At 32.0% G+C, this 26,518-nt stretch overlaps 1 long non-coding RNA gene across 1 annotated transcript; it reads right to left on the bottom strand.

Moving 5' to 3' along the window:
- Positions 1-11,260: 11,260 nt before the first annotated feature.
- Positions 11,261-24,383, bottom strand: LOC124365975. Its single transcript, XR_006922769.1, has 3 exons — positions 24,210-24,383; positions 19,265-19,407; positions 11,261-12,178 (listed from the first exon to the last, which is right to left on the bottom strand). It is a non-coding gene; the product is annotated as an uncharacterized LOC124365975 (long non-coding RNA).
- Between the last annotated feature and the right edge of the window lie 2,135 nt (positions 24,384-26,518).

The following is a 26,518-nucleotide window of genomic DNA, read 5'->3' as shown; positions in this document are numbered from 1 at the left end:
AATGTATAGCTCATTTTAATTTTGGGAGTCTGAAAAAATAGACATACAATCATACTGAAAAGTAATTTACTCATAAATGACACTCAGCATCATTACATAGTTGGATATGTACCATCGTAGAACTCAATCTTGTCTATGTAGAAATCATTTTTCATGCATAAATTAAATATAGGGATAAAATCTTTGTCGAGATTCTTGCTATATTGTATATCAAATTTTTTTTTCTAAGTTACGTTGCATGGCAGTTTTAAAATGATAAAATTTCAGTGAGCTAGGATGGTTCTACAATCCAAGAGTTTGCTGAAATAAAATAAATAACACTCAGACAAAATCCCATAAAGTGGTGTGCACCATCATTAAACTGAGTGTTGCCTGTATAGGAATGAAACATTGTGTAAAATTTCAAAATTGAAGATAGAATAACAACTTTTCAAGCCTGTTGATTGTTAATATACACCACTAAGAGCAGCTATATAAGGAACTTCAACAAAGTGTGTAGTGTTGAAAGTTTGTTTATTGCAGGCCACGATACTTGTCAATATCAATGTATTTCCAAAGAACTGAATGTTTTTATATTTATATAAATACTAGCAGTTAGCTGTGGCTTTGCACGCAATTTCGTAGGTCTTGCACTTGTTTGAGCACTTCTGGTTTGAGTTATTTACATTTCCGAAGCTAATGTTGAGTTTGCCTTCCTCCCATGATCAGGAAAATATGTTAGAAAGTGTATATTTATAGTCATTGTAATTTACTTTGACTAACTACAAACTAAAGAAAAAAAAATTATAAGTAAATACCACATAACTAACTAACTTTATGCTTCTTCAGCATAGTGGCATAGTCATGTGATATGTTTTGATATATATACAAACATCCTCAAAAAAGAAAAAAAAAATATATATATATATATATTTGAAACGTCTTTTGATTTTACCAATTGATTACCACTGAATTCTTTTAAAATTCAAATAGATACACAAAATTGAAAAAATTGAACAAAAATGTTATTTCCCTATTTTTTTATAGATTTCTCATGGTTTTAAATGGTTAAATCCCTGCAAACTTTTGTCCACCCTATAAAAAAAGTATAGCAGGATATGAACATTTTATTCCTATCATCAATCAAATTACCTCAGTCAATATGGATAAGAGTGGAGTAAAGTAATTACTGTTTGGCCACATAGTTATATCTGCTTTTTTAGTAAACAGATCAGAAGTTTATTTATCGATTATACAGTTATTTATTTTTTAGAACCTATACTGTCGTATGTTACGAAGGGTTGATTCAATTGAATTTTGAATTTAGCTCCAGTTCACCTTTCTTTTATTTCAGCGTCTGGTATCTTACACTGTTTCAGACTTGACTCCTGGAATCTGGATTCATGTTCGTCTGAAGATCTTCAAAGTAAGTCGATGACAAAGAAGCTCAAAACTAAGCATTTATATCGTTTCGATATCAAAGACACCTAAATAGGTGAAGTGGTAGTCTCATTGTCTCATCAGGTACACAATTGAAAATGATTGACAACACTTTTAAGGGGAACTCCACCTAAAAAATGACTTTTTTATTTGCAGGGGTAATTTTTTTTTATTAATGCAGTTTGGAAAGAGCATCAAAAAACAAAACTTTTAATACCATACATTAACATTTTTGCGACCCCCCCTTAGGGGTAGGGGTGGTTTATTGTGGAAAACTTATTTCATTGGTGCAGATATATCTCAAGTTAGGTTATAGGTAGAACCTATTTTTTTTATTTATTTTTTTTTTTTTTAAAGGTTATACTATTGTTTTGCAAAGTGTAGCATGGGTTTGATCAGATATGACACTGTTCATTGTTTATAATTTTTTAAATATATTTTATTGTTGAAAACTTTATTTTTACGAAAGGAAACAAAATAAAAACTCTTTCATACATTATTTTTATAAAACCAATGCTACAGTTTGCAGACCATTTTATAACTTCAAAATAAAAAAAAAAATTATGGCTCTAGCTATAACCTAACTTGAGTTATGTCCGCACCTAGCTGCGAAAACAGTGAAAATAACAAATTCTGAATAATAGAGTTTAAAGTTTATTTTTACTTATAACAGTGGTAAAATGAGCTATAAACATACTTATATTACTTAGGATCCTTGCTTTCTCACCTAAAATTCACCAGCTCCATAAGTTAAAAAACCTTCTCCTTCTTTTAGTTTTTGCTCTCTATAATGTTTTATCATACGCAATTTTTTTCTGTACTCTTGAAAATACTTTGTTTTCTTCAATTTTGCTTGTCTGATTCTTCTCTTATCTCTTCTTTTCATGATTACATTACTTTTATGCCCAATTGTCATTCCAGCAGTTGTCATAACAGTAGTTATAGCTGTATTACCAAAGTTATATTCTCCAATAGCCGCAGCCACCGCAGTTTCTACAGCTCTTTTAGATACGTTGCGTACCTTAGGACATTTGGTCCAGATAAGTTCATTCAAACTCTCGTTTGAAATCTGGGTCAGGCACTTAGAACATCTATTCAACAGTTCAACTGAAGCAAGTCTTTGATACACAGGTGCAATGTGTTTTAGTACAGTCTCTGTTATAGGAGTTTTCAAATTTTCTTTATGAGGTCCTGGTGTCTCGCCATTTGCCAACGCTCTATTATAAAAACACCAACTGTTAGTACCTGTGGGACACTTGTAAATGTCTGGGCTTTTCATCTGTTGAAACACAATGATGTAGTGTTGCAAGGATACTGCTTTTCATTCCATTTACATTATCTTTATTTTTTAAAATAGCGTGTTTGTAGTATTTTAGAAGCTTTATTATGGTCGCATCTTTCAAAATTCCATAGCTGATTCCCCCCAAAGTAATTTTTTTAACCCTACAATCTTTCACTACTTTTCTCAAAGCAGTTCCTAATCTTTTGGAGACATGATTTATACATTCTTCTTTATTTATGGTTACATTGTCCCCCATAAACGTTCAAATTTTGAATGTGTTGCCAAGCTTTAGAGTCACCGTCAGAGAGAATAGTAGTATATCTGAAATTATAGTCATTAGATCTTTTCCAAAGTCTTTCTGCTGCTTCAACCTCCATTGCTGGTGAAGATCCTTTGTAGTTTATACTGCATTCAGATTTGTGGCCTGAGAACCAAATGTCAAATTCTGGGGAATTTTTGCCAAGATCCGATTCCGCTAACGCGCATGAATGTCAGTACTTTGATAAAACACAGTAATCTATAACTAAACCTGTGTGTAATTCTATTACACAACCAACACCATAATTTGAGGGTGTGGCCTCTCTTGTGCCATGTGCCATCAAAATGATACTGCTATGTCTATAGGCCCATCGTAGTCGTTAGTTAGGCCTATTACAATTTTCCAGTTCAGCGTATATTTGTCGTACTCGGGCTCTTGCAGTGGCCAGATTTATTTGACCAGCTTCTATTGTTTGATTTTGACAAAGTTTTTGCAATTTTACTAAATGTATTATTGCTCATAATTTCCATATTTAGCACTATACATAGTTTCTCCATTGCACTGTATCCTTGTCCATTTGATATGAAGTGAGTTACCATTCTAGAATGGACGTCAAAAGAAATTATTATCATCAATTTTTTTAGATGTATAAGAATTGGAGACTATATTACATGAACTACACTCCACTTCAACTTTACTGGCTAGTCCAAATCTACATGAGATTTTTGATGATAGGGTTAGTTCTTTGCATTTAGGACAGGCTAGTTTCCCAATCAGGCTATTTATACAACCAAAATCAATAATACCGTACTGCAAGCTTTCACGGTTCATTTCAATATCATTTTCTACTAGGCCTACATTTAGTGATTTTTCTAAATCAGACAGTCTAGTTTTAAAATCACTATCCTCATTAGGCCCTAGTGTGCTGCAAATCACAGTTACTAAAGATGTGCTTGGTTGTTGAGTTAGGCCTAACCCGGAACCAATCGGTTCTTCGGGTTTCAAATTTGACGATTCTCCTGAACATTCAGGACTGTTTGTGGCATGATTTTGTAGGCCTAGGTTTGTTGACCATCTTGCAATAGCGGCTAGGCGTGCCTTATTCTTTTTACTAAATGTTTTAGAGACTCTTGAGTCAACAGTTTTTCCTTTTAGTAGCAGGCATAATTTTTACCTAACCTATAACATTCAAATATAGTTCAAAGTTTACCTATACAAGGGTAATATCCATCCAGATTCAGTTTTTATACTAAATATAAAATATAAAAGCACAATAAATACAGCACTGGTTACACTTGAACAAAACAATCACAGTAATACAAAACTGATAAATCAAATGAGTTTCATACTGATTTTGTTTAGTTTCTATTACCTGCTACTTCAGTTCAATGTTTATTTACTGTAACCAGGTTGACCCAACAGAACAAAACCAAATGTATAATCACTCTCTAGGGTTGTTATACATATATTTATGTACATAAAATATCATTTGTATGTGAAACAATCATGTTGCATTACTTGTTCTCCGAAAATGGCAGCGAATAAACACTTGCAGCACTTACTTGATTTATAAAAATCTAGCACATATAATAATAGATATGGTACATGTTACATATCAAAATGTTCAGAGAAACCATAAAATAAAAAATCAAAATAAATTTTTTTTACATTTTTTTATCATTTTTTTCTATTTTTCTAGGTGGAGTTCCCCCTTAAACATTTAGAAACTATATAATCTTGAAACTTAATAAGCATATACATTTTTTGTAAAAAAATGGATTTGATATAGTTACAATTAATTTGAAATCGTGTTTAAACTTATTCAATTGTAACAGTTAAATTGAATACTTCTATAACTTTAAATGGTCATCATATTGAAACCTTATTAGTTAACAAAAAATAAGTAAGAATAAATGTTGCTTGACAATTTTGCAGTGTCAATTTTGATTTATGTTATGAAATACCTTAGTTCAAAATGTTGCCTAAATGCAAATGACCGCCATCTGGATACATTTATCAGTTAAGGATGTCTAACAGACTTGACTAGGTTAAGTGTAAATACTGTCTCCATACCTCATTATATTCTGAATCTAGCAACTATGGTACTTATCGTGTTCACAGTTATTCCCACAAGGTTGTATTCTATTTAAAACTTTATACACACACTATCTGAAAATCTTATAAGATATCAAAAACTACATAAGGCAAAACATAGGAAATGACCTGAGAATTCTAAACACCATTTGTTTTTCACTATAACGCACCATAAATTTTCCAAACTTAGAATGGCCACCACTTTGAAACCTTATAAGATATAAAAAAAAGTGAAAGAATAAATTTGTTTATTCACACATTGCCAAATGGCCAGAGGGAAACATTTTGAACACCTCTTTTGAAATTAGTTTATTAAAATAAGGATTACCACATACTGTTCACTTGTAATAGGTAGGTACAGTATTAGTTATTTCTTATGTACAATGTATTAAACATTTTTTAAAGTTTAAATAGTAATTTCTTCTGACTGGATCAACCTTTGATGTCCTTTGATGTTTGTTTGCATCATTGTTTACAGTTCAACTCATGTTTACTAAAATCATGTACAGCTCAACATAGGCTGTTATTAAAGATTTTCTTCTTACCAACAGGGGGTTCTCCAAAGGTGACATCCGATGACAATGTACACAAAAAAAGTAGCTTACTACTTACCAGTAATGGTATGCCAAATTTGGTTGTGATATTCTCTTGTCATTTAAATTTATAAAGTTGTCCAAGAGTTTTGTTACCCTGTATATAAACCATATCTTTCAAAAATTTGAATGGCCTCTCTTGAAACCTCAAGAGATATTGAAGAAGCAAAAACAAAAAGAATAAAAATCTTTTATAATTACCCAGTATGTTTAAGAAATGTTTTGGGTATTTCAATTTTAGCATTGGCATCTTTTTTAAGATGATTCAGGCTTTTCTTTCTCCTCATTCTCCTTTTGCGGTCCTCCGATAACATTTGAGAATTCTTCAACCTAAGCTGGATTGCGCCAAACTTGTAGGTGATCCACGGATCTCCTTTTTCAAGTTTGTTCGCAGAGATACAGTCTATAGTTACGGTAAGTAGTTCATTACAGACATCATCACATGCAAAATATTCCACTTCTTCACCATAAACTCTATTTTGTACCTTTAATACTTCAGAATCTTCTCACTGAAGTCATTGGTATTGTTTGTAAAGTATGCACTTGTAACTCTCGCGTGAGGAGTGTCCCTCGGGTACAATCCTCAAACTCACCACTCACCAAGGCCTGACAGGAACTTCTTAACCATTCTGATTTTCTTGCTGTTACTTGATTTTCATAAGTGATTATCAATACCCCTGTCCTTACCTCGGAGGCAAGCCTTGTAGCTTGTTCTCCCAGGTCCCTTTGATGGCCATCCTCCAGTATTGCATCCTCTTCAGATGTATCAAATCGTGCAGCTTCATATACAACATCAAGGACTGGTTATGGTGAATATAACCACAAAAATCAAGTAAAAAACCAGATAGGAATTTTAATGTTTAACATAAAAGTAATTTATTGATGATAAGTAACATGTTTTATGTTTGTTAATTTGATCAATGTTTGGTTATTTTTTACAGTAATTTAATAAAATCTTGGATTCCTTTCGAATAACAAATTGTTATTTTTCACAACTTTCCTTGCTTTTACAACATTTATACAGGGTGTAACAGAAATACACCGACAAACTTCAGGAGGTTGTTCCTGAGGTCAAAACGAACCAAAAAGTTCCTATAAATGTATGTCCTAAAATGCATCGTTTTCCGTCTGTTTGTGTTTATTACATTAAATTTTTTTTCTAAACAACCATTAAAGGTACAAAGTTAAACTTTTCAACATAATGCTAATCTAGTAAAGATTGTCAATTTTTAAAAAAATTGAAAATTTTTACTCAACAAAATTCAAAATGGCGGCTAGTTAAAATCTTTGATGGTGAATTTCTCAAAAACTACTTCCTGTATAAAAATGTACTAGAATATAAAAAAAATATAAATTTATTTATGAAACGAACGGTACCTCATTTTTTGAAATCGCTCAAGAAATAAAAAAGTTATGGCATTTTTCTTAACCTAGTAACATATCACATTTACAAGTTTTTTTTCTTGTTTCAAAAGTTAATGTAAGTATTTAGGCAGTATAAAAATAAAACGATATTTTGGGTTAAAAAACTTTAAACATGATAATTAGTATTAAATTTTAAAAACGACATTGTAACAAGCAATCTACATGACTCAACTTTCATGGTTTAAACAGCTGAATATGTTTTCATGTTGAGACACAGCTGATTAGAACAACAATGAATTCAGATAAGTAAGTCATTTCCTTGTTTATTTTTGACAAGATATGATCTGTTACTTTCACTTGTAGAAACATTATTAGTCGATAGTGCTCTTATTCTATTGAAGATGGCAGGTTACCCATTTAGCCATCAAGCTGACATGATATTTATGTATGGAAAAGCTAACGGTAATAGTCGCCTAGCATCCCGCCTGTATTACGAATCATTTCCAAATCGACAACAACCTACTCATTCAACATTTGCTGCTGTTTTCAACCGACTTCATGAGACTGGCACTTTGTTACCTTCTACTGCAGACCGAGGTGTACAGAGATAGCGTAGAACTCCTGATTTGGAAGAAAACATCTTACAGCGAGTAGAGGAAGATCCAGGCGTAAGTACTAGGCAGTTAGGAGCAATACTCAACGTAGACCACATGACAGTATGGCGAGTTCTACATGAGCAGATGTTATATCCGTACCATTATCAGCGTGTACAAGCCCTTGGTCCAGCTGACTTTCCATTACGTTTACAGTTTTGCCAATGGTTTTATCAGCAAGCTAACAACCCTGGTTTTACATCATTAGTTGTGTATACATATGAAGCTTGTTTCAATCGAGATGGAATAACCAACTACCACAATATGCATCAATGGGCTGATGAAAACCCACAAGCCATTCATGAAGGGAGACATCAACAGCAGTTTAAAATAAATGTTTGGGCAGGCATCATTGGAGACTGTTTATTAGGTCCTTTTGTATTACCTGACATACTAAATGGTGAAAACTACAGACATTTCTTACAACACGAATTGCCTGAAATTTTAGATGATGTTCCCTTGGGTGTGAGAGAGCACTGTTGGTTCATGCATGATGGAGCTCCCGCGCATTTCAGACTAGATGTCAGGCAATTTCTGGACCAAACTTATGGGGAAAGATGGATAGGCAGAGGGGGACCTGTATCATGGCCGCCTCGGTCGCCAGATCTAAATCCAATCGATTTCTTCCTTTGGAGCCATTTGAAAACTCTAGTTTATGAAAGACCAGTTAATACCAGGGATGACCTTTTACAGCGTATCACTGCAGCCTGTAACACTGTAAGGAATACTTGAAAGAACTCGGCAATCAATGACCAGACGTGTTAATGCATGCATCGCATCAAATGGAAGGCATATTGAACATTTGTTGTAAAGTGACCCCTAATATTTTGAAATAAATGTTGCTCTGTTAAGTTATTCCGTATTTCTTAATAATGACAACTTAAAACTCTTTTGTTTAATGTGAGATATTTTTGTTTAATGTGAGATATTTTTGTTGAATGTTCTAAACAATTGTAGGCTACTGTAGTTTTTTGAAACAAGAAAAAAACTTGTAAATGTGATATGTTACTAGGTTAAGAAAAATGCCATAACTTTTTTATTTCTTGAGCGATTTAAAAAAAATGAGGTACCGTTCGTTTAATAAATAAATTTATATTTTTTTTATATTCTAGTACATTTTTTATACAAGAAGTAGTTTTTGAGAAATTCACCATCAAAGATTTTAACTAGCCGCCATTTTGAATTTTGTTGAGTAAAAATTTTCAATTTTTTTAAAAATTGACAATCTTTACTAGATTAGCATATGTTGAAAAGTTTAACTTTGTACCTTTAATGGTTGTTTAGAAAAAAAATTTAATGTAATAAACACAAACAGACGGAAAACGATGCATTTTAGGACATACATTTATAGGAACTTTTTGGTTCGTTTTGACCTCAGGAACAACCTCCTGAAGTTTGTCGGTGTATTTCTGTTACACCCTGTATAAAATAAAAGATAACTAAATTAAAATATATACTTTCCTCTTTGTCTGTAAATGTATACATGGAAATTATGATAATATTAGTGCATGACAATATCCAGTCAAATTTAAAAACCCTTTTTGAGGATATTATGTATTCTGTAGAAACTATACAACAAATCTTAAGATTAGTAAACAGTAGAGGCTAGATATGAGCTTAAAATTTTTATAAAATTAGTTCACAAATACCCAAGCAATTGGAGTACACTGCTTAAAAATTAAAGTAACAAAAATACATAAAATATTAGCATTTTACAAAACAATTCTACGTCACAAATTATTTTGTAAAATCTTGTTATGGTGTATATAAAATTCTGTCTGCAAAACAATTGTAAACATTTCACTCCTATTCTTTTTCTGTTATACTCTACCTGTGGTAAGCCAACTACACTGCCTATTCTTATTATTTTATATTCTCATCGTGGTTCACCCACAGTATTATCGACACCTATTCCTTATAATCCGAATATTTTTTCAATTCCATTAGTTCATCCACAGATAACTGAGTGATATACGTTCATGCTTATAGTGCTCTCTCTCAACACTACCGAGTGATATTCTTCTGCAATAACTGAGGTTCGCCCACTTATCAGTGCAATGATTTCTTTTTGTATCCATTACGTATATTCTACCCATGAATTTAAATTGTCTGCGTTTTCAGGGATGATCAAGACCCTTTTTGGAATCACCATAGCATCCAGTTACTCTGGATTTAACTTAGACTGAGCTTATCTGAATAAAACTACTGGTGTAAACCTGGGTTAGACCGAAGAAATTTCCATAATAAAAGGGCAATTTATGTACATATGATACACAATTTCTAGTTACAATGCAATCACAAACACAAGATATATTGTTCAATGATTAGCGCTGTTCAGGGTCATACCATTGATTAAGATAGTTTCCAGAGTATAGTCAAGTATAGTTTTGAGGTTGAGTGGTAGAGAGGGCTAAATAGCCCTAACTCCGCCTCTTGAATAAAGGCATATTTCATTTATTCTGAATCTTCAGCACAACCTTCATTGTCACGCCCTTATGCTTAGTTGGATCATGCTCTAACATACTAATTTTGTACAGTTGAATATCTTTAACACAGACGTTAAAGTACAATTTTATCTCTAAATGTAGTATTTTGCACAAAAGAAAAATAATTGGTGACAACACACAATATTTAAAAAATACTCAGTTTTTACTGAATGAAACATTAATATTTGTATATTCTTTGTACAGCATTGTTCAATAGACTATTATGTACTCTTTTGAATTTGGTTGTAAATATTAACAGATTGTAATAATACATAAATTATAATTAATTGTTAACACAATATTTACTATACACCTCTAAGCACTTTTCAAGCATAAAAAAGTTGTTTGTAACAATGTATACTTCCATATTTGTCTGTATAATACGAGGTTTCTTCTTATATTTGTATTTTCTTGGGTACTTGGTGCTATCCTTTACACATTTCATTATGTATTCCCTTTATAAAATCTTGTTATGGTATATTCCTGTCCGCAAAACATGGTAAACATTTCACTAAATTATCTATGCAAATTTCATTGCTGTTATAAGAATGCTTAGATATAACTATAGCTCATGTCTGAAGTCCTGTTTTCCTTACAAGAATGTGATGGTTTAATCTTTAAATGTGTACAAAATGCAACATTTCATTAATCCTCCATTTTGTTGTTTTTATCCTCAATTCCGAAATGGTAATCATACTTTGGAAAACACGTTTTACCGAAATTTTTTTCTATAGCTATAAAATGAAAGTGCCTCAGGTTTTGAGATTCGAGAAGCATGTGGCCTCCAATTTCAGCACAAAAATCAACAAAATTTAGAAAACTATTAAAAAAGTTACTGTATATCAATATTTATATTGTTTATCTTAGATCAGCTTTCCTCCTTGACTGAATAAAACGACTGAAAAGTGTTATGCGGTAAAAACTTACCTGATCTACTCATGATGTTTGAAAGGAGTAACATCACTCCCCTTTGGCCATACCATACAGGTTCGGGTGCTGTATACTTATGCAGCATGCAATTCAGTAGCTCACGATAACCTATAAATCAGGTATTTCCACTACTTTTTAAATTGTAGAACTTATGCATGATAAATAAAAAAAACTCCAAATAATCAAATGCAATGTTTATTATTAATCAGACATATCCATATAAAATAATTATACAGACCATATATAATTTACATAGTTCTTTCTAAGCACATCGGGGACCTGGTACTGGAGGTATATTAATATATTTTCTATGTCACCACCGTCCTTATATAATCATTACACAATTGGCAAAAGACTAATAGCACAAAATATATACATTTTGTTAAAAAATAAAATAAATTACTAGTCAGGTACTCTGAACCACCATACCTCCAGAACTTCTTCGAGTGTCAAGGTTGGCATTTTAGACCAAATGTGTGTAAATGTTTTGTAAGATAAGATAAATAATTACTTACCTAATACCCAAAATAAGGATTAAAGAATAATTAAGTTAAATATTATTTTAGTACAATTTTAAAACTATCCCACTTCCAATAACTTGTGTTTAACTTAAATATAGTCCAGACCATAACAAATTTTCAACACATTAAAACATGATCTTAATTCTTCTATTCTTGGGTTTCCTAATCGTAATTGTGAAGGTAAACTTAAAACTGCTTCTTCACTTTGTTGGTTAAACACGTTCGCTGCTGAAAACGCCAATTGGCGTTGTCACGGCGTTTCATGCAGGATATTATCTCTCAACTGGTTGCACTGTTATCACTTGGCCTGGACTCATAAATGTTTTGCATTTCATTTATTGCATTTTTTAATGAATCATAATAACAATCCATATGATTCAAATAACTTAACCATTAGTAAAATCGATAGGCATTACGATTCTGCTTCTGAATCAGACATATAGTGGTGGCATTAGTTACAGACCAAGTGATAACAGTTATTCTGGATTGGATTTAGAATTTGATACTGTGAGTGGTGGCCCAGACGTGTCTGCAAGTAGACAGTTGCCTCTTGTTTCTCCCCAGCTTTGACTCAACCTAAACAATCAAGACTTGTCAAATTGGGGACACAAATAACACTATTTGCTTGCAAATAATAATGGAATGATAATTCAGTGATGAAAACTTTTTTATTTAATCAGCCCATTGGATTTTGCATTCATGTGCAGGAAACAATACACCAATTGATTATTTCAATCTTATCGCTGATGAGCCTTTTCTCAAGTCTATTATCAATGAAACTGAAGTGTTTTTCTTCAGGTGCCAACATAAATTCCCGTAAAAATCAATTGAAAAATATAACATAGCTAATTCTTCAAAAATTCTTTAGGACACTTCTATTTCACATAGGAATAGTAAAAATTCCAAGCATCCAAACCCCATTGGAAGACTTGTTTTGCTCAATTTGTCACAAGAACAGTTTCTACGTATTTTGAGATGTTCACATTTTGTTAAAAGTGACCCAGATTCTGAAAATCGTTTACATAAAATAAGACCTAGTTCATGCTGTGTATGTCGATAACTTTTACAATTGTGTATCACTGGCAAACAAAATCCTAGTTGAAAAAACATATTACTGGTACACTGTGTGTATATATATACATATATATATAGGATTACGAATCTCTCAGAGGTTGAGTCGAAAAAACAAAAGAAGAGAGAAACAATTGTAAAATATCAACAGGTGAACAATGGTGGGCATGTGGAAAAACAAAAGATCTGATGCTTACCAATCAAATTAACATGAAAATGAAATGGTTGAAACGTTAAACAAAATCAACGGGTAAAGGAAAAACCACTACCAGTTGCCAAATACAATCAATATATGAGGGGAACCAACTGGCAAGATCAATTACTAACCAATACACACACAAGAGGAAAAAACCATTAGATGATATAAGAAATTATTTGTTCATATTTTATAAATGTGCATCATAAACACCATCATTTTATATAATAAGCATAATATAAACGAAAAGATGGCACTATTACAATTTAGGCTAAAAATAATTGATGTCTTTTGTGCCCACTAAAACCTGATGAATCCCGAAGTAAAGCAATAGAGCATCTTCCGTCAACATAAAAAATGGGTGTGAAAAACCTCAATGAAGACATTGAATTGTTTGTATTGGCAAAGAAACGAAAAAACATGACTTATTTCTGTGAGGCATATGAAAATAAGCCAGAATTGTGCCTTGGATGTTTTAAAGAACACACAAGTCTTAACTGTAAAATGATTACTGTACATAGTGTAAATAAATAATGATATACGTAGAATTTGACGGTGCATAGACCCAATAAAAATGGTAAGACAATATTTTGTTAATATATTAAAGTATTTTATAGTTTTAAATGTAATGCTCACTGAACGCCAATTGGTGTTAGCTATATATTGCAATTTCGATGATGAAATATGTTAATATCAACAATTAGTGTTATTATTATTAATTATTTTTGTTTTTATTTATAAAATGTTTTTTTCAGCACATACTATTTCAGCTGTGAACGTGTTTAACTCTCAGTACAAGTCCAATAGCTGGTAAACTATAAATATATGTTTGATATTATAAAGCTTATCAATGTAAAACTTTGCATACATCTGTTCAACCTATTACTTATGGAACATACATAACTACATTATCATGATATGTATATAACCACATAGGGCTTTTTACTGTGATGATTAAATATACGTTTCCTGGAATGTTCAATTCTCTTACACCATAAGACACCTATGGATTATCTCTTGTGTGACGTCTTAATATATGTCTCTTCAACCCTCCACTTACTTTACATGCATAACTGCAAAAGGGACATCTGTGCGGCTTTTCACCTGTGTGTGTTAATATGTGACACTTTAATTGGCTATTTGATTTACTGGCATAATTACATAACAAACACTTAAAAGGTCTTTCAGACGAGTGGTGTGCTATGTGTATTTTCATAATTGTATTTGTTGTAGATTCATACTTGCACAAATGGCATTTAAAACGTTTCTCTCCTGTATGGGTTAATACATGTAATTTTAAACTTCCCTTGTTTTTATATGTGTTACTACAAAGGGAACACTCAAAACGTTTCTCACTAGTGTGCGTTAATAGGTGTTTCTTAAAATATCCCTTGTTTACAGACGAATAAGAACACAAAGAACAATTGAGAGATTTTTTATCTGTGTGAGTCAATAAGTGTGAGTTCAACTTGTCAGTGGTTTCACTATCTGTGTGAGTCAATAAGTGAGAGTTCAACTTGTCAGTGGTTTCACTATCTGTGTGAGTCAATAAGTGTGAGTTCAACTTGTCAGTGGTTTCACTATCTGTGTGAGTCAATAAGTGTGAATTCAACTTGTCAGTGGTTTCACTATCTATGTGAGTCAATAAGTGTGGGTTCAACTTGTCAGTGGTTTCACTATCTGTGTGAGTCAATAAGTGTGAGTTCAACTTGTCAGTGGCTTTACTATCTATGTGAGTCAATAAGTGTGGGTTCAACTTGTCAGTGGCTTTACTATCTTAAGTGAGTAGATAAGTGTGGGTTCAACTTGTCAGTGGTTTCACTATCTGTGTGAGTCAATAAGTGTGAGTTCAACTTGTCAGTGGCTTTACTATCTATGTGAGTCAATAAGTGTGGGTTCAACTTGTCAGTGGTTTTACTATCTATGTGAGTCAATAAGTGTGAATTCAACTTGTCAGTGGCTTTACTATCTATGTGAGTCGATAAGTGTGGGTTCAACTTGTCAGTGGTTTCACTATCTGTGTGAGTCAATAAGTGTGAGTTCAACTTGTCAGTGGCTTTACTATCTATGTGAGTCAATAAGTGTGGGTTCAACTTGTCAGTGGTTTTACTATCTATGTGAGTCAATAAGTGTGAATTCAACTTGTCAGTGGCTTTTACTATCTATGTGAGTAGATAAGTGTGGGTTCAACTTGTCAGTGCTTTTACTATCTGTGTGAGTCAATAAGTGTGAGTTCAACTTATCAGTGGTTTCACTATCTGTGTGAGTCAATAAGTGTGAGTTCAACTTATCAGTGGTTTCACTATCTGTGTGAGTCAATAAGTGTGAATTCAACTTGTCAGTGGTTTTACTATCTGTGTGAGTTAATAAGTGTGAGTTCAACTTATCAGTGGTTTCACTATCTGTGTGAGTCAATAAGTGTGAATTCAACTTGTCAGTGGTTTTACTATCTGTGTGAGTTAATAAGTGTGACTTCAACTTGCCAGTGGTTTTACACGCATATGTACACAAGGAACACTTATATGGGTTCTCCCCTGTATGCATTAACAAATGCTTTTTTAATCTACAAACAACTGTACACCTATAGCTACACAAGGGGCATTTGTGCGGCTTTTCATCTTTGTGATTTAATATATGATTTGTTAAACTTGATTTTGTAACACATCTGTAATTACATAAGGAACATTTGAAAATTTTTTCACTTGTGTGTGTGTTGCTGTATGAACCTTCAACCTGTTGCTTTGTAAGCAGGTATATTCACAAAAAGAACACTTGAAAGGTTTCTCACCTGTGTGAGAATATATGTGTAACTTTAAACTTCTGTTTTGTTTGTATGAATTACTACACAGAGAACACTTAAAAGGCCTTTCAGATGTATGGGTACGTAAATGTTTCTTTAAATTTCCATTTTCTACAGATGAAAAACTACACAAAAAACATTTAAATGGTTTTTCGCCTGTGTGAATTAGTAAATGTCTTTTAAAATCTTTGTTTGACTTACATGTGTATACACAAAAGGAACACTTGTACGGCATTTTGTCTGTACAAGTAGACATATTAGCTTTTTCCAATTCGTTTGACATGTATACACATGTTACAGAACAATTTTTTAATGAATTACAAGATTTTTGAAGTACTAGTTGACAAATATCTTTGATTTTAGTAAAACATACTGTTAAAGTCATGCAATAAATATCTGTATATCTAAACCCATCTTTTATTTTATTTTCAGATATGTATTTGTATAATCATAAAAAACTGACTTTTCGTTTAACAAGCTCTACTTACATAAACTATATTATATACATATAGTCAATTAGGTACTTAAGTTGATTCTCTTACCACTTACCCTTATATATATATATATATATATATATATATATATATATATATATATATATATATATATTCTACTACAAATATTTTTACTGTTACATGTTGTACTGTAACACTGATTCTAATTCTGATTGATGATTTAGTATAACTTAACAATGCTCCTTTAAATATTTGTTTAATATTTTACTTTAAAATTGTTAATAAAATAATATACATGGTATATAAGACCCATTGTTTATGTTAAAAATAAATATTATCAACATTGATTTTCTTACCTGCCCTCTATACAATTTAGGTATGGTGGATAAAAACAAGTCTAACGTGATTAGTCTCAAAAAGTTAATAATATATAGTTAATATATAGCAGCATTCAATATGGCTTAGTCAAGTCTGATGACAAAGACAAGTTGTATCCAACCTTACATAATAAAATGTCAGTTAAAAAACCAATAAAGCACTTAAGTATAAAGTACTGTGAAATTGTAGTAAGAAAAAGAGATTACAATCACACAGTTAACTTCAACGCTATCAAAGAAAAAAGTTCTGATTAACGACATTTAGTTAGGATAATCCTCCACAGAATAAGTTATCAGAATACACTTATTCAGAATCTGTCATCTTTTGACTGGCCACTTCATTATCACTGCATTTATCTATGGTCGACATTGCAACAGTCAACTCTGGTATGGAAGAGGTTAATGGAGGGCCATTCACTCCTGGAAAGGCACTGTATTCTTCGGTAATTTCTTAGAGAAGAAGTTAATGGAGAATCATTCACTCCTGGAGAGGCGCCATATACCCTTCGTTAATATCTGCAATCAAGATTTTTTCACATCAAACGAATTCAACATTGTTACCTAACTGCAATTAATCACACAATTTTATAAAAAAGAGCTACAGGAAATTTGTTATCAAACTTACGTAATATTAATAAGCTTACAAGATGGTATAGTGTTCAATTTTACTCGCCATTTGCAACATATGAGTACATGTTTAGCACTACTGAATAAAACACACTTTCTTATTTGGGCCAACACAATGTTGCACCACCTTAAGTAACCACACTGATTGGTGGATATAAAGAGTAAATTTGAATTGCTTTTTCATCCAGCATTCCCTAATGGATTCTCTGACCATGTCTATACCACACAGTGGGACCACATAACATAAGGTGCCCTATTTTATAAAAGAGATCCACGTTGTATTTAAGGTACATAAAAAGCTCAAGTGATTTTTTTACTTTATATATATCCTATATATTCAATTTACCTTTTTCCTTCTAACATATGCTAATTTTACTATGAAAGTAGCAAGCATTCTCACTTCCCACATCTTTTTTGCTACCATACAGTAATAAACCTGAAACTTTTACTAAAGTATTTGAAAGTTTGAACTATAAATAAAGCCAACAGTACCTATAGATTAATATTTCTTGCATTTTATAAATAAAAATACAATACACTATAATGAAGTTTTACAAATCCTTATGTAATACTTCAACATATTGTATAAAAACAATAAAAAGGACCACATAAGGTGCTGATTGTAGAGGAGAGGTGTGATCAAATGTCAGTATACTAAGGGATGAACAAAGCCTGAAGGGTTGAGAACCCCTGATATAAAAGACGAATTGTAGGGAACATTTATAAGGTTTTCCCTGTGTAGGTCAACGTGACATTTAATTTTGTCTTGATTAGCAATAAAGCTGCACAGTGAACATTTAAAAGGGGTTTTCTCCTGTGTGATTTAAGATAAATGCCTTCAGAGATCCTCTTAACTGTACATGCATAATTGCACAAATAATCGTTTGAAACATTTTTCACCTGGTTGTGTAAGCATGGTTCATATCCCACATATCACTAGTTATGCAACACTTATAAAGGGTTTCACTTATTGAGATTATTAAATTGTGGCACATAAAATTGTTACATATTTATAACTTCACAATTAAAGTGTATACATGTTTCCTGTGATGTTAAGTGGTTTTGTAAATTTAACAGGACACAAAATTATCATTGTAATTACTTGTTGCTTATTACTTACGTACTTGTCAACAGTACAACAGAGTCTAGACTTGGAATCCAGAACAGAATGGGAATAATGAATGTCTGTCACATAAGTCACCAAACATTAATGATTCAAACTCATCTCCCACCAGGATCATTAGTCTTGAACCAGGTGACATTCCGTTTCTACAGGAGTGTTAGATTATTCCAGTAATATTGGGTGACTGACTACCAACTGTTCTTCAATATTAATTCTGGTTATTTTGCTGGGCATTAGCAAAAATGTTTATTACTGAATAAAAGTAATTTCTGTCTGTCTCTCTCTGTCAATATTTCGGAAACCACTGCCCTATAAACTTGAAGTGTTACATTAAGCTCCAGTTTTATAAGAGGAACACTTGAGTTTCATGATAAATGATGGTGCATGTCACTCAATGGGATTTGAGTGTTAACAAATATTTTTACACATAGGTAACCATGATGGCAATGAGAAAATAGCAGAATAAATAAAATTGTAAACTTGCTGAGTATAATCATTATCATAGTGTAACACATAATTTTTATATTCATATAGTAAAAAGAAAAATCATTTCAATAGAGTAGGAAGTCAGTGTTGTTAAAAGTCTGTGACAAGATTTGAAACACTGATATGAATCTAAATTTACTTAAATTAAGCAAATTAACAAATAATTTAAAAAAAATGTGAATGTATCATGTGGCAAGATACCTTGACTTCATCTATAGACTGAAATTTTCCTTGTATCTTCATTTCTATAGACAAGTATGATGTCTATGAGGGTGCATGTACAATCATGGAATTTGGATGAGCGTAGTTGACGCCTATCACTCAGTAGGTTAACACAATTTCTCGTTTGTTTGCCGGGAGATGTGCAAAGATCCTTTTTCTATGATTGTTCGTCATTAAAAATCTGTCAGTAATGAAATGAGCTAAGCTTCACAAACTTGGTTAAACTTCAAAAACATAAACTTGGTTGAAATTTTGTCCTGAATTCAGTAAAAACTTATGGTACAAGTGGTGTGGCATACTCCTACCTTGTGGCTAGGTAAATTTACAAAGTATTCAATCCAGACATTGGTATTTTTCAATAGTTGCAGGCACTTCCATATAACAGGATGTTAGTATTTCTCTGCATTTCTTCATACATCTGAATATCTGGACGTTAGTATCCAGAGGGCTAAACAAAACATCAACACGAATTAAAGAAACTCAAATTCCGCTAGTTTTCCAGAGTAAACCACTTTAAGAAAATACATAATGTGCATCCTCGCCAGTTGAATTGACCTCAGTTTTGTAAAGATATTCGGCTGGGTAGCCTGCCCAAATTAGATGTTATATGTACAAGTCTGGAGTAAAATGACAATTTTTTGTTTTTCTTGCATATAAAAAAACACATTTTGTTTATAAAAATTAACCTTCATGTTCTTTCATAAATCATACTTTACTACTCTTTGAGCCAAATCTTGTTCTTGAAGCAATGACAATGTGTTAAACTCAAAAAAGTTCACAAAATAACAGTCATTAAAAGATTTTGCCAACAGCTATTTCAAATAGGCTACAAGAATGTAAACCAATATATTAAAATCATCTGTTTTTTTTATATAATATGATGAAGTATTTTCATTTAATTTTCAGTTACAATGTTGAGTATATCGATAAATTGCCTACATTTCTATTTCTTGGTGGCCCGAAGAGGAACTGCAACCTTTATCTATAATATTTAAAAGGCTTAAAAGCTTACAAAATTATTTCAACTAAAAATAGGACACAAATATAATCTTTTTGGAAAGGCTGGCCAATTTTTAAAAATCTAATAAAAGGCAAGTGTAGTAGAATGGACTAACAGTAATGTATCCAGCCTTCAGCACGAGCTACAGCACCAAACAATAATCAGTCAAATCCAAAAGGCTGATCACTAATGCTAGAAAGCAAAAAATATAACTTCACCTAACCGTATTCTTTGTAGCAGGTCAATAGCCGCTACTGTGGAAATGCAAAATTTAAATTCCTATGAAGAAGTAAAATAAAATAACACGTCTTATGTCCCTTACGAAACAATAATACGTAATACAGTTTACAGTGCACTCACACTAACTTTTATATTGAATATATAAAACGGCATCCCTCACTAGCACCACAAAGTAGATGAACGACTATTTCTGTAAATGACTACGCAACCATGTAACCAATCAGCAAAAGCAATGTCAAAATGCCTAAAGAAGGTGCACAATATAAGCAGGACCTAAACAACAAAGGAAAAAATGAATAATCATAACCATTGAGGTAGAAACTATAAATAATCGGCTTCATTATAGTAAGCAGCCACCACCGCAAATGAATCTGAGTGCCAATTTATCAATCAGAAATAGTGCAGTCATTGAAGCGAAAAATACGGTCTTACCTCCGAATTTTTTTACTGTGAACCGATTTGCATGAAATTTTGGAATTAGGCTCAACTTCAAAAGTGAAAATGATCTGAACTCCGCCTATTATTTTTAAGGGGTGTAAACAACCCCTTAATGGAAAAATCGACATTGAGCCATTTTATCGCTAGAAAACATGTTTAATAGTAAGTGGTGAAATTGTAAAGTGTTTTCTAACACAATTACCTCACATTAAAATCATTTTCAACCCCTTTAAAATCTTACAACCCTTGAAAAACAACCCCTAAACTGAAAAAATCACAAAAAAAATACTTTGGTATGACATTAAAAGATGTAAGTATAGAGTAAGTAATATTTTATATTCTCTATAATAATTATCAAAATTTTAACCCCCTTTCAACCCTTGAAAACTACCCCTTGATAAAAAAATTGTTAAAAATCTTTTTTTATAAAATGAAAAGGATTTAAATATTATTCCACACTCTTGAAAATGATTATCATATTCTTAAGCTTTTCTACCCTTAAAACTACCCCTAAATTAAAACAGTAAATATATATGATTACATATTTAAAAATAATTTAATTTAGAGTAAAAAATTTCCATTTATTGAATAAAATATTTACAAATTATATAAAATTCACTCAAATGTGTTATATATATATACATATAAGAACGTTGGTATGTATTCATGCCTACGTTTCCAAAATATATGAGCCATATTATGTATATATATACACATTACAATAGTTTTGGATCTCTATTATACTGCGTACTTTCATATTGCTCCAAATATTCACAGTCCGAAATTTTCAGTTACTAAGCAGAAAAAAATATGATAAGTTTTTTAACCATAACTCCTTCAATTTTCATGCTATCACAATTTATGAAAAATCATTGTAAAGGTAATTAAGAGAGCTACAACATCCTTCATTGCAATATATAGTAAAAAACCTTTTTCTCAAACGGTGAAGGGTTAAAGGGCTTAAGAGAGGCTGTGATTGCGCTGCCACGCGCTCTTTAAACAATCATATTTCCGTCAATTTTTGTTTGACAGAAAAATAAAAAAATCCAAATTGTTTGTCATAAATATACCTAAATTTTTCATTCCTACACTTTTATACGTATATGTCGTCATTTTTGAGATATTAAGGAAAAAGGTGGTTTTTTAAAAATTTGAATTTATTTTTAATTGTGACTTTTTTGAAAAATATGTGTCCTGCAGCACCCAAACTGATACAATCTATCAAACTCTTCATAATAAAGTTGATTCTTGGCGGAATACGATTAATTTTAATTTTGGTGGAAATGGCACTTATGAAACCCGTTGATTTAAAAGAAAAAACGGTACTTTGGGATTATACCGACCACACCAGTATGAAGAACACAAAAATAGAAATTTATAGAAACAAACATGATAGAACGAAAAAAACAACTCTTCAATTACAAAATTACAAACTTACAAGCATTTCCAGGTATTGTGATCGGTATTGTTGTCGCTGTTATCTTATCTTTCTCGAGAATCCTGATTACGGCAGGCCGCGCGGCATCACGTGATTTGCACGGTACATAATTACCTTTCCATTACAATTCAATTTATATTTCTGATTAGCCCCTCTAGAATTTGATATTTTACTGATAGGTACTATCTCGAGGGATGTTTTTCTTTCGTCGACATCAGCGCGGGGCAGCACCGAAGGTGCTGCCGAAGCCCGCGCTGATGGCCGGAGGCACTCGCATTTTGGGTGGCGGAATGTGATCAAGAATAAAAACAAGTTTTGAGTGTTTTTTTAAATAAAGAGTTTAGTTTGGTAAATGTTTGTTTTTGTTGAATTTTTGTGTTTGGAGAAATGTAGAGGTAAAACACGGAAGTACAACAAAGCGATGCACCAGCTGAACGGGCGGCGAGACTCTGCAATCACGTTATCTACTAGACGCTCGACTTTGACCTCTGTCTGAGGATGGGGAGGGGTTTGCGATAAGACAATTCCTGTTTTATATTGACGAAATATTGTTCTACGCTAATCTAGTAATCAGTAGAAACGAAATGTGAAATAACGATTCATGTCTGGGTGTGGTCGGTATAATCCCAAAGTACCGAAAAAACATTAGATGCTCCTCTTATTTGCAATACAGCTCACTTATTTTACGTGCAAAAGACTTTTAATAGTGCTCATTTTAAAGCTTATTTCAAGCACTATAAAACTCTTTTTTATTAGAATGCCTAAAATGCATCTGCTCGCTGCTAGATGGCATTGACCACATCGATTAAATTTCAGACAAAATAAAAAACCGGCTTTGATTTTTAATATCTAGCTTAATATTGCACTTAGAGTACTTTATAAAAAAACCAAATTGTTCATTGTTTTACCTGCTACAATTGTGTTTTTATACAATTTTTGATAAAATGTATATTTTTGGAGATATTTGCACAAAACCGATGAAAAACGTGAAAAATTTGCGAATTTTCAATTGCCAATAACTTGAAAAGTATTGGATTTTTCGAAAAACGTTATAGATGGTTTTTTGCTTAAAATTAGGCTTTCTATCGATATCCGAGGTTATTTTGAAAAAAATAAATTCACCCCCGAGAAGGGGTGGCAACCACCCCCAGGGTGGTTGCGGAGTTCAAATCATTTTCACTTTTGAATTTAAGGGTAAGATGAACCTAATTCCAAAATTTTATGCAATTCGGTTCACAGTAAAAAAATTCGGAGCAATAATGCTTCAAATGACTGCACTAAAATGCCTAAACTATCGAGTACTAAAAATTATAATTTATAGTTATTTACACTGAATTGAATGCCACTCTCTTTACAAAAAATTCTACATCTTTTTGATGCAATGAATAACAATATTTTTCAAAATTAATAAAAAAAAACTAAAATGATTTGTATGGTATAATAAGTAATGGATGTATGTACAATGGTAATGTACATTTGTTATTTGTGTCAAGACTGGCTACAGTATAATAAGTGGCCACCAATGCAGTGTGATGATTATCAATTTGAAATACCGATACTATCAAATACAACATTTGACCTGTAGATATTCATAATTAGTCATTGCAAGTTTTCTTTATTTGGACTCGTGACGTCACTACCAGCTGTAATTTTAAATACCTAAAACGTAATTCAATTTCACATTTTGATTTCGTTAGTTTAGATAGACTAATCATAAATATTGATGATTCGATTTTGGTGGTTCCCCTGCTTATTACACTACAGCCAAATTATCTTTAAATGCCTAACGTAAACCTAACTTTCCGGCTCAAATCCTCGAGTGAATGTTGACAACCCTGTTTTATTCCCTCCTCTAATAACTACCAATGCTTAGTTTGTTATCCTCTCTACCCAGACACCCTGATTGATTCCTCCAGGTCATCTACATTGTGGAATAATTGAGATATAACCTAAAACACAATATATGGTTTGTGTGTTTAAAATCTCTTCAGGAAATAAAAGTATACTATTTTAATAAATTTTTAAGTGGTTTTATATTGTTTTAGGTATTGTGGTTAAAATAAACACTATCCTATTTTGTAGAAATTTTCTTTGAAAAACATTAGTCAAGGGACTGAAGCAAATATTAGCTAACCTGTTGTAGGCGTCCTCACTTAGTTGTGATTATGTAATTCAGATGGCTTAAAATCAAACACTGTAAAAGAACTTCCTTTACAAACTTTAATTTAGTAAAATATTACGTCCCCTATTAATACATTGTTTACAAAACTAAAAGCAGTAGACAATAACATAACCTAGTGTCGTTTTAGCATACCTACAGGATCATTTCTGTCTTGTTTCTTTTAAAATCGATATTTTTCTGGAGGTAGACTTTTTTTTTTTTCTCTCTCTCTCTCTTCGGCTTTGACTGACCATGAAGCCACGAAGTACACTGACTATGTTAATATTAACAGTCTTTTCTAAAACAATGAATTACTTATAATCACAATATTGTGGTTGCCGATCTTATTTGTTTTATAATTATTTGATTATTGTGTTAGTGGGTTAACCATTTATGTCTACAAGTGTTTATGGTTAGTTTCAAAGAAGGATTTGGGAAAATTCTAAGATGGATTTTATTATAGGATAATTTTTGCATAGGTGTTTTGGGTGTCTTCTCGCCTGGGACCTGTCAGGCATTTCTAAACCGAAAGGTAGGCACGGTTATAAGAACCCTGGGTGATGCAACAATTATGTCTGAGGTGTATACTTTTGTGTGTTGCTAACTTATATTTTTAATTTGAGTAGATTAATGAATTTAATAATTTCGCTGTAAATATCTAGATCGTTTGTACGTAGTACATCAATTAAATTATATGGGCGATTACTGAATTGTTTCTTGATATTGATGAACGTTTGATCTCTAGCATAACTGTACATTGGGCATCCTAGAATTAAGTGATCTAATGTCTCTTCTACTCCTAATGTACATTTAAGACACAAGGGAGTGAAATATAATTTCATCCAGTGTAGTCGGCTATTGTTTCTGGCATGACCAAATCTCAGTCTGCATATATTAATTATGTCGTGTCTCTTAATCCTAACATTTCTGAACCATGATTGTTTCGGAGGAATTTGTTCTATGGACTTATACCATATTACCTGATGTACTTGCGTTAAAAAGTTCTTTGAATTGGTCTAATACTACATTGCAAGTTATTTTCTTATGGTCTGTTGATGGAATATTAATGTTATCTAAGTTATCTCCATCCAATATAGCCTCCTTTGCTAATTTGTCTGCGTATTCATTCTGCGAAATACCACAGTGTCCTGGAACCCCAGTGGATCACAAAATGTTTGCCTTTAGCTAATATTTCATGTAAAAGGCTGAGGGATTATGTTATCTGTATCCGGAAAACCTTGATTTGCTTTTTTAATTGCCCTGATCGCTGATTGAGAATCTTTATAAATATCTATACTATTATATGCAGTATTGTTTATATACTCTATTGACTTTATAATTGCGATTAGTTCAGCCGTATAATTCAATACATATTTATTTAACTTAAACTTTACACTGGTATTCAAATCGGGTATGTAGAAGGCAGCGCCTACGCCTTCTTTGGTCTTTGACCCATCAGTGAATATTTTAATACTTTCCTTGTTAGTCTCAAGATGTTGTTTACTTGCATTTGAGGTTAACTTATAATTTTTTAGAAAGTGTTGTTTTAATACTGTCATATTATTTCCCTTTTTACTTATACTATTATTATAATCTACTGAATCAATACATGTGAGGTTTATAGGGGTCATAACTAAAGGTTTTTCAAAGTCATTTTGGGTTTTATATTCCAAATTGGTATCAAAATTTGGATTGTATTTGCTTATTCTTATTCTATCTACCGATTTTATAATTTGTGGAAGCTTTTTATTCCTCCAGTATGTAAAGTTGGAAGTTAACAACTTCAAAATACATTATTTTATAGAAGGTAGGATGATTTTTTCCTGTACAAATCTTGTATATCAATCTATCTGTTAGCATATTTCTTCTCATTTCCAGTGGGGCTATTTTACATTCTGCTTGTAAGGCAATAATTGGCGTGCTTTTCATAGCTCCTATTGCGGTTCTTAAAGCTAGATTCTGAATTAAATCTAATTTACGAAGGTCTTTTTTGGGAAGCATTACTATATACAAAACAACAATAATCTAATCTGGACCTTATAAGGCCCTTTGTATATCTGTAGGGCCAAATCAGGGTGAATTCCTTTTGTACCACAGGCCATAAATTTAATTATATCAATATCTTTTCAAACATTACTTACTAACATTTTCAATATGCGGTCTTAGCGTGAGTTTGTTGTCTATTGTGACTCCCAGAATTTTTAAATTAATCCACTACAGGAATAACACATCCTTCCACTAACAGATTTAGATTGCTTACATTTTTCTTTCTCGTGAAAATA

This window comes from Homalodisca vitripennis, chromosome 7, assembly GCF_021130785.1.
Source record: "Homalodisca vitripennis isolate AUS2020 chromosome 7, UT_GWSS_2.1, whole genome shotgun sequence".
Lineage (NCBI taxonomy): Eukaryota > Metazoa > Arthropoda > Insecta > Hemiptera > Cicadellidae > Homalodisca > Homalodisca vitripennis.
The sequence above is the reverse complement of the archived record's forward strand: the minus strand, read 5'-3'. Positions and strand labels throughout refer to the sequence as shown.